Here is a 15,073-nt window from a genome sequence, read left to right as displayed (position 1 = left end):
CAGCTTTATCTGTAAAAGCCAAAAGCTGGAATCAGCACAGAGACCCTTCAACAGGTGAATGCATACCGTGGACTAAAACCCACATTAAAGGGCAACAATCTCTTGACTCAGACAGCAACTTGGATGAATCTCTAGGAATCTTGATGAACAAAAAAGTCCACCCAACAGTTACACTCTATGATTCCATTTATATAATATTCTTGAAGTGAAAAATCTTGCGAAAACGACAGATTAGGGGTTGCCAGGGTTTAGGGTTTAGAGTAAGCGTGGTTACAGCAGAATACCAAGGATACCAGAAGCAGTGTTGGAACTGTTCAGTATCTTGGTGGTAGTGGCGGATACGTCAATCTAGACCCGTAATAAAATGCTACAGAGCTTAATATACACACAGCAAAGGAGTACAATGAAAACTGGAGAAATATATGAATAAGGGCAGTGGGCCATGTCAATGTTAATATGCTGGTTGTCATAGTTTTACTAAATTTTACTAAAAGGGGAAATGGGACCAAATGTAAAGGGATTATTATTTCTTATGATTGCATATTAATCTACAATTACCTCCAAAGAAATTTCATAAATAAAGTACATTTAAAAAAGTAATGCCCGGACCTCAAACTATTAGTTGGAGGAAGGAAAATAAAAGCATGTCACAAACTTAGGTACTTTCTTCCACAAGTCATAGGGCAGAGATGCCTACGTCAACCACAAAGAAGTCGAAAAAAGAAAAATAAGAGGAAATTATACAGTCATGTTGCAGACAAGAATTACAAAGACAGACAGAGGGCAGGTGGGGGTATAACACAGACTTCTTTGTAATCTAAGTTCCGATTGGGCAAGGAATTACTCTGCTCTCTTCCCCCATAAGCACTTCAGTGCTTGAAACCATGCCTTGCATGCTGCTGCTGCTGCTGCTAAGTCGCTTCAGTCGTGTCTGACTCTGTGAGACCCCATAGATGGCAGCCCACTGGGCTCCCCCGTCCCTGGGATTCTCCAGGCAAGAACACTGGAGTAGGCTGCCATTTCCTTCTCCAATGCAGGAAAGTAAAAAGTGAAAGTGAAGTCGCTCAGTCGTGTCCGACTCTGTGTGGCCCCATGGACTGCAGCCGCCCAGGCTCCTCCGTCCACGGGATTTTCCAGACGAGAGCCCTGGAGTGGGGGCCACTGCCTTGCATAGTGCACAATAAAAGCCTGGGACATGGACGCACCGGATGAGTCTCCCCTGCCTTATACTCGCATCTCCGCGTGCCCTACAATCCGCACTTAGCCCTCTTAATTCTTCAGGATATTCAGTGATTCTGGATATTAATTCCATCATTACTTGCAATACTGAGTATTACATTTACACCCTGATCTATAGGTTAGAAGTCAAACCCCTTTGTCTGGTAATCTAAGATGGCCTCCGATCGCCTTCCACCTCAAAAACAGCACCACAGCTTCCTACCTACGGCCCTGAATGTCTCACCATCACACCTCTCTGCCTTTGGAGACGCTGTTCCTTCAGTCCAAGTGTTTCTGTCCCTTGGCCCCCTGGAGAATCACCAACAACTAAACTGTAAAGCCATTGTCTCTGTGAAACCTTCTCTGACCATCCATACAACCATCACTACCCAAGACAACTTAGGGGTTCCTTTTTCTCAGCTCTCAGGGATCATGTATGTACATGTGATTAATATAACACTTCTCATAGTATAATTGTTTGTTCAGGTGTATCTCTCCCATCATACTATGATCTACATGAAAATAAGAATATTACAGATTTTCATCTATCACAGGGGCTAATATTACTACCCATACGCAATAGGCATTCAATTTATCACATTATTGCAAGAGCAAATTCATTTTTTAAAAAGATTTATAAATGACACTTTAAAACAAAAATTCCTATAATTTAGTGGATACTAAGCACAAATCAGGGCTTCCCTGGTAGTACAGTCATGAAAGAATCTACCTTCAAGGCAGAAAACTCAGGTTTGATACCTGGGTTGGGAAGATCCCATGAAAAAGGAAATGGCAACCCACTGCAGTATTCATGCCTGGAGAATCCCATGGAAAGAGGAGCCTGGTGGGCTACAGGCAGGGTGTCACCAGAGTCGGACACGACTTAGCAACTAAACCACCACCAACTACAAGTCAGGCAGAAATAGAGTAATATACAAAAGGACATGCATGTTATTAGCAAAGATGTTCATTTTAAAATACCATCTTCTTAAAAGGTAAAACTAATAAAAATCCTAAAAAACGACTGATTTTTCAGTTCAGTTCAGTCGCTCAGTTGTGTCCAGCTCTTTGCGACCCCATGAATCGCAGCACGCCAGGCCTCCCTGTCCATCACCAACTCCCAGATTTCACTCAAACTCACGTTCATTGAGACAGTGATGTCATCCAACCATCTCATCCTCGGTCGTCCCCTTTTCCTCCTGCCCCCAAACCCTCCCAGCATCAGGGTCTTTTCCAATGAGTCAACTCTTCACAACTGACTTTTAGACTTATTTAAATCTTTCTTATTTAATGGTATTCAGTTTGGTATTTAGGATTGAGTAAGTTATCTCAAATTTTCAATTCACCATAAATAGTGATTAAAGACTTTAAAAGAACCATTAAAAGTTGCCATATTTTCAAAAATTAGAATTTCATTCTGTATAAAATACATCTATAAATACATACTGCTTAGACGAAAACTGACATCATTAAACAGCAAACTATGAAACAGATACCTAGTTTCTTTGGGAGGACAATGGAATTCCAATGGCATATTTTATAAGGATGTGTGTAAGTACTGTTCTAAAATGCCTCCTGATTTTCAACTTTTGGCTTCACAGCTGCCAATTTTTTTTACATCCTCCAAATACACAGATGAAAACGTTTTTATATAGCATAAGGAAACTTTAATCTGTATTTAATAATTCCTTTCAAGTAAGGGGAATTTATTTTAACACAGATGGTATATTGTAGTCAAGAATATTTCCTTAAATATTTCCTTTCTTAACACTGAAAAAAAAAATCAAATATACCATGGAAGATATGCTTATTTAGAAAAATCAAAAGATAAGTGAGTAAAAGCTGTGTAAAGAATCAGGAAGCCTTTCATTCTGCCCCCAAGACAGATGTTCACAAGCTAGAATAAATTTAAAAGAGTTTGAATCTATAATCCTTAATTAATAAAACCTATCAAATCAGTTTATGGTTCAAGTTACTTTATCAGAATATGTTTGCTCATTGATAAAGACTATAAAACCATTAACCAAAGATCAAAAATAATTACTTAACAGTGTTTCTTACCTTTTATATGCTTCAGTACTGACAGAAGTCAAGAAACCGTGACTATCTGAGCAGAATTTTAAGCTGCTTGCAGTAAGGCAGAAAAAAAGGCCACAAAAAGCCACTGAGTGTGCAAGTAATAACCACAGTTACCAACCAACAAACTGACCTCACATGACTACAAAACGGGGTGCTTTTCAGAAGCAGTTAAGCAGGCAGAAATGAAGGGTCACCAGAGTTTAACTACAAAGACAACGTCACTCATCACCAGTTAATACATACTGACCTTGACCGCCTTTCAGATATGGATCCTAAAACTCCTCCTACACTTTCCTTATTTCAAAGTGTCGCTTTAGATTAATTCAAAATAAAAGGAGCTTTCTTCTTGCTGGCTTTTAAACCTGTCTAATTGTTTCTGGGTTTTTTTAATTGCAGTATAACTGCTTTACAAGTTGTTAGTTTCTGCTGTACAAGGTGAATGGGCTATATATATAGCCCCTCCCTCCTGAGCCTCCTCCTGCTAGGGCAGCCCTTAGGGCACCACAGAGCAGCAGCTTCCCACCAGCTAGCTATGTTACACACGGCAGTGTGTATACATCAGTGCATCCAACTGAAACTGCACTAGATTAGCAGACCGCCTGCTGCAACAGCGTTAATAGACAACAATGTTTCACTAAGAGAGAACACTGAATAAATTTCTGCTTTATTGACTATGCCAAAGCCTTTGACTATGTGGATCACAATAAACTGTGGAAAATTCTTCAAGAGATGGGAACACTAGACCACCTGACCTGCCTCTTGAGAAACCAATATGCAGGTCAGGAAGCAACAGTTAGAACTGGACACGGAACAACAGACTGGTTCCAAATAGGAAAAGGAGTACGTCAAGGCTGTATATTGTCACTCTGCTTATTTAACTTACATGCAGAGTATATCATAAGAAACGCTGGGCTGGAGGAAGCACAAGCTGGAATCAAGATTGCCGGGAGAAATATCAATAAACTCAGGTACGCAGATGACACCACCCTTATGGCAGAAAGTGAAGAGGAGCTAAAAAGCCTCTTGATGAAAGTGAAAGAGGAGAGTGAAAAAGTTGGCTTAAAGCTCAACATTTGGAAAACTAAGATCATGGTATCTGGTCCCATCACTTCATGGGAAATAGATGGGTAAACAGTGGAAACAGTGTCAGACTTTATTTTTTGGGCTCCAAAATCACTGCAGATGGTGACTGCAGCCATAAAATTAAAAGACGCTTACTCCTTGGAAGAAAAGTTATGACCAACCTAGATACCATATTCAAGAGCAGAGACATTACTTTGCCAACAAAGGTCCATCTAGTCAAGGCTATGGTTTTTCCAGTGGTCATGTATGGATGTGAAAGTTGGACTGTGAAGAAAGCTGAGCACTGAAGAACTGGTGCTTTTGAACTGTGGTGTTGGAGAAGACTCTTGAAAGTCCCTTGGACTGCAAGGAGATCCAACCAGTCCATTCTAAAGGCGATCAGTCCTGGGTGTTCTTTGGAAGGAATGATGCTAAAGCTGAAACTCCAATACTTTGGCCACCTCCTGCGAAGAGTTGACTCATTGGAAAAAACTCTGATGCTGAGAGGGATTGGGGGCAGGAGAAGGGGACGACAGAGGATAAGATGGCTGGATGGCATCACTGACTCGATGGACGTGAGTTTGGGTGAACTCCGGTAGTTGGTGATGGACAGGGAGGCCTGGCGTGCTGCAATTCATGGGGTCGCAAAGAGTCGGACACGACTGACCAACTGAACTGAACTGAATAAATTCTGTGTGAGGTTATAAACAAATGAACAACATGTTCGCTTTGAAATTAACTACTTTTTTTTTTCATTTTAATAATGTATTTGCAATACTGATATTTAAAATTATTTGGGCAGAGCAGGATTAACAGATTTTTTTGTGTATTTTAAGATAAACCAACAGGTATTTACTGAGTAATCATGGAGTGATACTGTTAGGGATGCAAAGATAAATAAAATCCTGGATTACTGCCTTGAAACAAGGTACGATGTATTAAGAACAAATGTAAGGAAGCCTGGCTCTGTGGTAAAGAATCCACCCGCCAGGCAGGACGCAGGTTCAATCCCTGGGCTGGGAAGATCCCCTGGAGAAGGAAATGGAAACCCACGCCAGTATTCTTGCCTGGGAAATCCCATGGACAGAGGAGGCTGGAGGGCTATAGTCCAAGGGGTTGAAAAAGAGCTGGACCTATCTGCCAGCATATTCCTCAGTGCCGGGAATATCAAAATGCATAAAATTATACCCCTTGTCTCAAGAAGCTCACCACCTACTAAGGGTAACAAACAGGGAAACAAACAACACGCCACAGGATTAAACCGGTTCACAAACACAGATCGGGTATAAGCTCAGTGGGGATAGACCCAGAGAGCATCAGCGAAGCCTTCACAGAATACGAAAGCCTGAGGTACAAAGTGCTACAAAGACAAGAGAAAGGAAAGAGTACAGCTGAGCAGAGCACTCGAAAACCTTTACTAAGAAGAAACCACCACTTCACAATCATGTGTGTGTCATGCTGCGCACCTTAACCTCATCCAATGCTGCATATCAACTGTATCTCATTAAAGCTGGAAAAACTACTGTTGATTAAAAAAAAGACAATCCCTGGCAAGCCTTGAGGAATAGTCACGACAGGAGCACATGTACACGCACGTCTCTCTGCAAAGGTGTCCGTAGGAGGCGGCTTGGGAAACACTCCTGGGCTGAAATCCTAACCTAACGCGTCACAGCTGAGTAACTGTGCATTTCAATTAACCTCCTAAAAGATGTTATCTTTAAAATAGGGACAGTAATACTGAGGTTGCAGGGCTGTTATGAAGATTAGAAGAGATAAAGTATTTAACATGTAAGGCTTTGGAGAGACATTAAAAAGCAGTCATTGCTAAGAAATCATGAGAGAAAGTGCTACTCAAGACAGAACATGGAGGAGCAGGTGATGGGAGAGGGCTCCTTTCTAAACACAAGTCTGAACACAAGCAAAGACAGCAGGTGGGAAAGTGGAGACCGTGTGTGTGGACCACGGCCAACCTGAAGGAAAGCGGGAACAAAAGGTAAAAGGATCGAGTGTGGCCACACGGCACACAAATGTGTATGTCCTAACTTCTAAAAATGTAAGTTATTTTCAGTTCAGTCGCTCAGTCGTGTCCGACTCTTTGCAACCCCATGAACCGCAGCACACCAGGCCTCCTTGTCCATCACCAACTGCAGGAGTTCACTCAAACTCATGTCCATTGATTTGGTGATGCCATCCAACCATCTCATCCTCTGCCATCCCCTTCTCCTCCTGCCCTCAATCTTTCCCAGCATCAGGGTCTTTTCAAATGTCAGTTCTTCACATCAGATGGCCAAAGTATTAGAGTTTCAGCTTCAACATGAATCCTTCCAATGAATATTCAGGACTGACCTCCTTTAGGATGGACTGGTTGGATCTCCTTGCAGTCCAAGGGACTCTCAAGAGTCTTCTCCAACCACAGTTCAAAAGCCTCAATTCTTTGGCACTCAGCTTTCTTTACAGTCCAACTCTCACATCCATACATGACTACTGGAAAAACCATAGCCTTGACTAGTTATCTAGGTACCTCTTGACTTTTAACTCTTCCTATATGATCAATTATTATAAAAGAGTTCAATTTTCAAATTAAGGCCAATTTTTTTTTCCCTTCAAAGAGAGTTAAAATGTAGGGAGAAATAAATAATTTCTCTCCCAGAACGTTTCCGGTTTCCAATGAACAATGTCATCCCTGTTCCATATCCCAGACTCTTGAACGGAAAGTCTCACCCTTCTCTGGTCCCTTACTTTTTTCAGGTTTTATCTGAACCAATTCTAGCTCTAATTTCAGCACCTCAGTGATAAATTGGTCTAAACTGCAGGTCGAACCGTTACCGTGGTTGCCTAGGGAAGGAATCTGTCTTTTTGCTCTGGGTCTCAATATAAGACTTTCATCCATTCATTTATTCATCCAATAAGTACTTCTAAAAAATCTACAATACGCCAGACGCTGAGTGAGGTCCTGAGCACAGAGATCAGAAAAGTTCTGGCCGCAGCCTCAGGAAGTTTATGATAAGAAAGGAAGAGCTCTGACATCCAACAGTGACTGCTCTAAGGAATCCCTGTACCAAGTGCAGTAAAAACACAGACGCACAGCAGAGGCCCGGCTGAAGCCAAAGGAAGGAAAAGCCTTCAGAGGCCGCCCCAGCATGCTCAGAGCAGCGCTTTCCTCACTGCCACTCTCCCCACCTGGAAAATACGGCTGAAATCTTACCTCCTCCCTTCTCCCCACAAATCGCCACTTGTTCCTTAATGCCGTGGAATGCTTAAAGAAAACCAACCAAATCTGTGAACTCCAAAGCCAGCAAGGAAGGGAGGAAGACAGCAGCGACTGCTAGCAAGCACCAGAGGGGGCAGGTACCGAGGCCTCTTCTCGCGCGTGGCTCTGCCGGCCTCCACGCACTTGCTTATGTTATCACCAGCATTTCAGCCTACCTCCCGCTTGAAACTGCATGTTTTAAAGATGAAAACGGAGGCTGCTACAGCCTTATAATGTCCACAGCGATCACACACACATTCCTAATGAAGCCAGCTGGCGGGGAGCTGGGAGTGGGCCACGGTGGGTGGGGGAGCAGCTCCGGCAGATTTCTGGTGCTGTAAGCGAGCTCTAACTGCCAGCTGGTGCCCACCTGCCAATGCAGGAGCTGTAAGAGGCACAGGTTCGATCCCTGGGTCCAGAAGATCCCCTGGAGGAGGGCATGGCAACCCACTCCAGTATTCTTGTCTGGGAAATCATACTGACAAAGAAGCCTGCGAGCTACAGTCAATGGGGCCACGATGAGTCAGACACGACTGAAGCTACTTAGCACACACACATGGCACCAGTGGGTTGAATACAGCATAAACCTCCTAGCTCTTTTTTTTATCTTTCACTTATGCAACCAAATGTAAAAACCTCAGCAAATGTATATTTAAAGCTGGAATGATTAAAAAAATAAAAACTCAGAATAAACAATTTTATCTCCAGCAACCTTAGAGAATTGGAAGGAAAAAGTAAATTGCAAATAACCTTTGAATGAATAATGTTCCATGAAACCAGGGAAGTCTCAAGAAAGATATTAAATATACATAAACTACATATTGTAAAAGAAAATACAGATAAATCATGGAAAACAAAAAAGGTGGGGACTGTCCAAGATTAAGAGAACAGAGAGATAAGACTCAAATGCAATGCATGAAACCCAACTGAATCTTGAATTCAAAAAACTCAAAAAAAAAAAATGTTCAGGGACAACTAGGGATATATGTATATGAAACATTACATTAAACATATTCTTAAGCTAATGTTATTTTCTTAAATAAATACTGACATGATAATCATGCAAAAAATTACCCATATTCTTAGGAAACACATGCTTAGTTTTATATCCTGTAATATAATGTAAGATAGGTATTTAATATATTTTCAAAAGGCTTTTAAATAGATAAATGCGTAGAGAGAGAACATGCGGCAGCGTGCTGGCGGTGAGCAGACACAGACGGACGGCAGTGCGGCTGCTCACCGCCAGCACGGGCACTTCTCCGCAGCACTGAGCACTTTCAGGACGAAATCTGGAAGGGGTGGCAGAGCGCGCGGGGCTGCCGGCTGGACAGACGCGCCAGGTAAGGGCAGCACCAGTACCAGCAAACGGCAACCCAGCGCTGTGACCCCGGGCAGCTCGCGGACCCGCTGGAGGCCTCAGCCAAGCTAACCTTACCTTACCTCCAAGGTAACCTTCCGGCTAAAAACCCCACTACTCCACGACTTCCTCTCAGGTCTAAAATTCAAAAGATAACCAGATATGAAGACACAGGACTGTCAAAAAAAACATTTAAAACAGCTAGCCAAATGCCTGGCACACAGAACACAGAACAATAAATATTTACGCCTCTCTTTTGAAAATATTGTAAAACTTCTTCAGCAAAAAAAAAAAAAGATGTGACTAATTGACTTATAAAAATAAGTAGCACAAAACTGGAAAGATCTACTTTAATATCTATTCAATTTCTACTGAATTAAAAACTGTCAGTTTGAGCCACAAATAAAGCAAAACAAAGTATTAACTAGAACATGTAACAAGTTTGTCAGATGCTTTTATTTCCAGCACTAATGCTATTTGTAGCATTATACTTAGTTTCCCTTTCAGAAAAACAACCAATCCTTGAGGTAACAGGAAAGATAATAAACTAAAAAGATTCTGCACCTGATGCTAGCATCCACACAGTTGCTCAAAACCCCAAATTCATCCTTGAGTGTGTTTTCTCTTTCCACACCAAAAATACCCATAGGTTTTTTTAAAAAAGGAATCCCAAATTCATCCATCTCCCTCTTGTTGCCAGCATCTTATCAGGGCACCACTCTCTCTCACCTTAGCTCCTAAAATTGTCAACTTTTACCTTCAACCCACTCAGTCCATTCCTCAGAGTACTAGAACAATGATATTATTTAAGGAGAAATCAAACGACATGCCAAACCCTTCACAACTCTGACTATTTCTCTAACTCCCTCCCACCTATCTTGGTTTCTCCCACTATGTCAGCCACACCGAAGTTCTTTCTGTCCCTCAAATTCACCAAGCTCGTTCCTCCTTCAAAGTTTCTGTACCTGCTATTCCTTTCTTTTTCTCCACTCAGTTTTATTGAAATATTATTGGCGTACAACACGTGTAAGTTTAACTTATACAAGGTGACAATTAGATGCACGTATATACTGTGACGACTGTCACAAGCTGGGTTAACATGGAGATACCTTCACATAATTACAACTGTGTTTGTGTAGCAGGGGTCATAATGTTTCGAATCTACTCTCTTGAAAATTTTCAAGCATACAACATTTTTAATTAAAGTCACCCTGTTCTGCATGAGATCCCAGAACTTACTCATCTTATAACTAGCAGTCTGTACTCTGACCAGCATCTCCCTATTCCCCCCACTTCTCAGCCTCTGGCAACTACAATTCCATTCTCTATGCGTTTGGCGTTTTAAGATTGCGCATAAAAAAGCGAGCGCACACAGCATCTCTGTGTCTGACTTATTTCACCCTTCTACTCCTAATGAGAACACTTCCCCCACCAAAACTGTCACCGCCGCCGCCCTCCCACACAGCCCCGGGGACACAGCTCCTCCTCACACACAGCTTTCCCCTTCACTACCAACTCCTCAGAGGAGCTTTTTGTGGCTCTGCTATCGGAAGCGGCTCCTGAGACCGTATCTCCAAGTCATTTGCTTCCGTTCAAAAAATACCTACTGCAATTCATGATTATTTTGCCAGGTTATGTTTCCGCCTGTCCCAATTTATAGAATACAGGCTTCCCTGGTGTCTCAGCGGCAAAGAGTCTGCCTGCAATGCAGGAGACCTGGGTTTGATCCCTGGGTTGGGAAGATCTCCTGGAGAAGGGAATGGCACCCCACTCCAGTATTCTTGCCTGGAGAATCCCATGGACAGAGGAGCCTGGCGGGCTACAGCGAATGGGTCACAAGAGTCAGACATGACTTAGTGACTAAACCACCACCACCACCACCAATAACCTCAAGAATATAAGCTATAAGACAGGATATCCAATTTATCCATCATTATATCTCCAGAATCAAGAAATTCTCTGATCCTTAAATAGAAGTCTATTCAGTTCAGTTCAGTTCAGTTCAGTCGCTCAGTCATGTCCAACTCTTTCCAACCCCATGAATTGTCTGTACATTAAATGAATGAATAAAACAGTAAATGAATATAGGGCTATGTTAAAATAATGGCCTACTAATGCCATTAGTAGAAATACAAAAACCAGAAGGAGAAATAAGTCTTTGAGAAGAAAAATAAAATACATGGAGTTTGGTGCCATGTAGTTGAAAATAAGGGATTGGTGAGCACCCAGGTCAGGGAAGAGATACAGATTGGGCTTCTGCTGATTGTGTTAGCTGAAAAAAAAAAGAGTAATTACATCACAGATATTAATAGAATTCAGGGTAAATGCCAAGCAAAAAAAATTAGTAACACAAATATAAAATGATCGCAGCTTGCCTAAGCAGAAGAATAATCTAACATAAAGAACACCATGAAATTAAGACAAGCCAAAACTGTTTCAGTTAGAGAGAGAGAAAAAAATATATATATATATATATGTATATGTATATACACGTGTATGTGTGTGTATATGTATGTATATATATATATAGTAATTTACTAAGGAGAGTAAAGTAATCCTACCTTACTACTATTCGTTGCTGGCCATATCTCAGCTAAAGTAGCAGATCCATGTTGAAGGACAAAGCACTAGGGGAGAGGAAGACAGTTGAGAAAACAAGCAGTGAAGTCTCACAGGGAATGACCTAGGTCTACGCAGAAAACACGAGCTGCAAGAAGAGACTGAACTAGTCAGAACTGGTCCCCGCGGACAGAAAGCTAAAAATGGGCACACGGAGTACGGTGGGGCCCCACAGTCCGCCAGGCTCACCACACTGAGAACCAGGATCTTCTGCTTACCTAGCCTGCCCATTCTCTGCTTCCTCTCTTCCCTTTCTTTCCACAGCTTTCCCCATGAGTAAAGCATTTTATCTTCTCCCCAACCTGTATCTTCAGTTTTGAAAAGGTAATTTTTGTTTTTCCTCCATTTTCACAGCATAAAACCAATTTCAACTTTGAAACGTATTAGAAGAAGCAAATTTTTTAATATTTATATGTAATATGTTAAGATATTACAGCCTAAGAAATAAATAACTATGTAAGAAAAACTTAGTCAAAGGCTGAGAAGGTTTGGGAAGGATGCTCCTGGCAGACACCTACTTTCCCTGTCTAACATGACTCAGTATGCCGAAGCAAGGTGCCAGCACCGGCTGTTCTCTCAGCCCTTGAAGCTAGGAGAATCTCTAAGGTGTTCCTTGGCCACTGACTCTCTTTGAAATCTGAGGTTTACACCCCCATCACAGCTTCTCACCTTTTGTCTCATGCCCCTATTTCTAACCTTGACTTCTTGGTTTATAATCAACTCTTCTCTCTCAAGCTTCTCTTCTTCGTTTGCCTATTCTCGATCCTGTCATCTCCCCTGCTCCCTTCACCTTCACGTGAATCACGCAAAGCATACGGATGTTACCAATAAACACCTCCAACCTTGGCTCAGACGGTAAAGCATCTGCCTCAGTAGAGGAGGCCCGGGTTCAATCCCTGGGTCGGGGAGATCCCCTGGAGAAGGGAATGGCAACCCACTCCAGAATCCTTGCCTGGAGAATCCCATGGACAGAGGGGCCTGGAAAGCTACAGTCCACGAGGTGGCAAAGAGTCAGACACAACTGATCGACCAACATATATACTTCAACCGGTGAATAACATTACTCTTTCCTTGCTGGTCAGGAAACTAACCAAACACAGTACATCAGGAATATCTTCCAAGTCTCCCTCTCACCTAAGCCCTTTAACCGCTTCCAAAAGTGTTCCTTCTTTGCCCCTAGATAAGCATTTCACTCTGAGATGTGGCAAGGTTCTCAACGCTCGATGGGTTAGATATCTACATACAATGAAAGTATTATAATTCCTCTTCTTCCACTAAACTGCAACATAATTAAGGACAGAGATTATCATCAGCATCTCACACATACAGTCAGTACCCTACACACACAGACAGCATCCCACACATACAGTCGGCACCCTACACATACAATCGGCACCGTACACACTATAGTCAGCATCCCACACATACAATCAGCATCCCACACATACAGTCAGCACCCTACACATACAATCAGCATCCCACACATACAGTCAGCCCCCTACACATACAGTCAGCATCCCACACATACAGTCATCATCCCACACATAGTCAGCATCCCACACATACAGTCATCATCCCACACATAGTCAGCACCCTACACACACAGTCAGCACCCTACACACACAGTCAGCACCCTACACACACAGTCAGCATATGTTACACACAGTCAGCGTCCCACACATACAGTCATCATCCCACACACACAGTCAGCACCCTACACACAGTCAGCACCCTACACACTACAGTCAGCACCCTACACATACAGTCAGCACCCTACACACAGTCAGCATCCCACACATACAGTCAGCCCCCTACACATACAGTCAGCATCCCACACATACAGTCATCATCCCACACACAGTCAGCACCCTACACACACAGTCAGCACCCTACACACACAGTCAGCACCTTACACACAGTCAGCGTCCCACACATACAGTCATCATCCCACACATACAGTCAGCACCCCACACATACAGTCAGCACCCTACACACAGTCAGCACCCCACACATACATTCAGCACCCTACACATACAATCAGCATCCCACACATACAGTCATCATCCCACACATACAGTCAGCACCCCACACATACAGTCAGCACCATACAGTCAGCACCATACACAGTCAGCACCCTACACACACGTCAGCATCCCACACATACAGTCATCATCCCACACACACAGGCAGCACCCTACACACACAGGCAGCACCCTACACACAGTCAGCACCCTACACACTACAGTCAGCACCCTACATATACAGTCAGCATCCCACACAGTCAGCATCCCACACATACAGTCAGCACCCTACACACAGTCAGCACCCCACACATACATTCAGCACCCTACACATACAATCAGCATCCCACACATACAGTTAGCACCCCGCACATACAGTCAGCACCCCACACATACAGTCAGCACCCCACACATAGTCAGTACCCCACATACAGTCAGCACCCTACACACTATAGTCAGCATCCCACACACTATAGTCAGCACCCTACACACAGTCAGTATCCCACACACATAGTCAGCATGCCACACATACAGTCAGCACCCTACACACACAGTCAGCACCCCACACATACAGTCAGCACCCCACACACACAGTCAGCACCCCACATACAGTCAGCACCCCACATACAGTCAGCATCCCACATATACAGTCAGCACCCTACACACACAGTCAGCACGCCACACATACAGTCAGCACCCCACATACAGTCAGCATCCCACACACAGTCAGCACCCTATACACACATTCAGCACCCTACACACACAGCGTCCCACACATACAGTCAGCACCCTACACACACAGTCAGCACCCTACACATACAGTCAGCACCCCACACACAGTCAGCACCCCACGTACAGTCAGCACCCCACATACAGTCAGCATCCCACACATACAGTCAGCACCCTACACACACAGTCAGCACGCCACACATACAGTCAGCACCCCACATACAGTCAGCATCCCACACACAGTCAGCACCCTATACACACATTCAGCACCCTACACACACAGCGTCCCACACATACAGTCAGCACCCTACACACACAGTCAGCACCCTACACATACAGTCAGCATCCCACACACACAGTCAGCACCCCACGTACAGTCAGCACCCCACATACAGTCAGCATCCCACACATACAGTCAGCACCCTACACACACAGTCAGCATCCCACACACACAGTCAGCACCCCACATACAGTCAGCATCCCACATACAGTCAGCATCCCACACACACAGTCAGCACCCTACACACACAGTCAGCATCCCACACACACAGTCAGCACCCTACACACACAGTCAGCATCCCACACACACAGTCAGCACCCCACATACAGTCAGCATCCCACATACAGTCAGCATCCCACACACACAGTCAGCACCCTACACACACAGTCAGCATCCCACACATACAGTCAGCACCCTACACACACAGTCAGCATCCCACACACACAGTCAGCACC

General features: G+C 43.6%; 1 protein-coding gene across 4 annotated transcripts in view; it reads right to left on the bottom strand.

Moving 5' to 3' along the window:
• Positions 1-15,073, bottom strand: part of FER (FER tyrosine kinase) — a 475,599-nt gene that overhangs the window by 443,274 nt on the left and 17,252 nt on the right. Inside the window, exon 1 of one of the 4 annotated variants that reach the window (XM_069592656.1) lies at positions 11,531-11,691. The exons of 2 other annotated variants lie outside the window; for them this stretch is intronic. The gene's annotated coding sequence lies outside the window, so the exon portion shown is untranslated. Of the gene's footprint in view, positions 1-11,530; positions 11,692-15,073 lie in introns of those variants that run through there. One more of the 4 variants, XM_069592659.1, reaches the window with a different exon arrangement.

This window comes from Ovis canadensis, chromosome 5 (genome assembly GCF_042477335.2).
Source record: "Ovis canadensis isolate MfBH-ARS-UI-01 breed Bighorn chromosome 5, ARS-UI_OviCan_v2, whole genome shotgun sequence".
In the NCBI taxonomy this organism is placed as follows: domain Eukaryota; kingdom Metazoa; phylum Chordata; class Mammalia; order Artiodactyla; family Bovidae; genus Ovis; species Ovis canadensis.
This window is presented reverse-complemented; position numbering and strand designations above follow the sequence as displayed.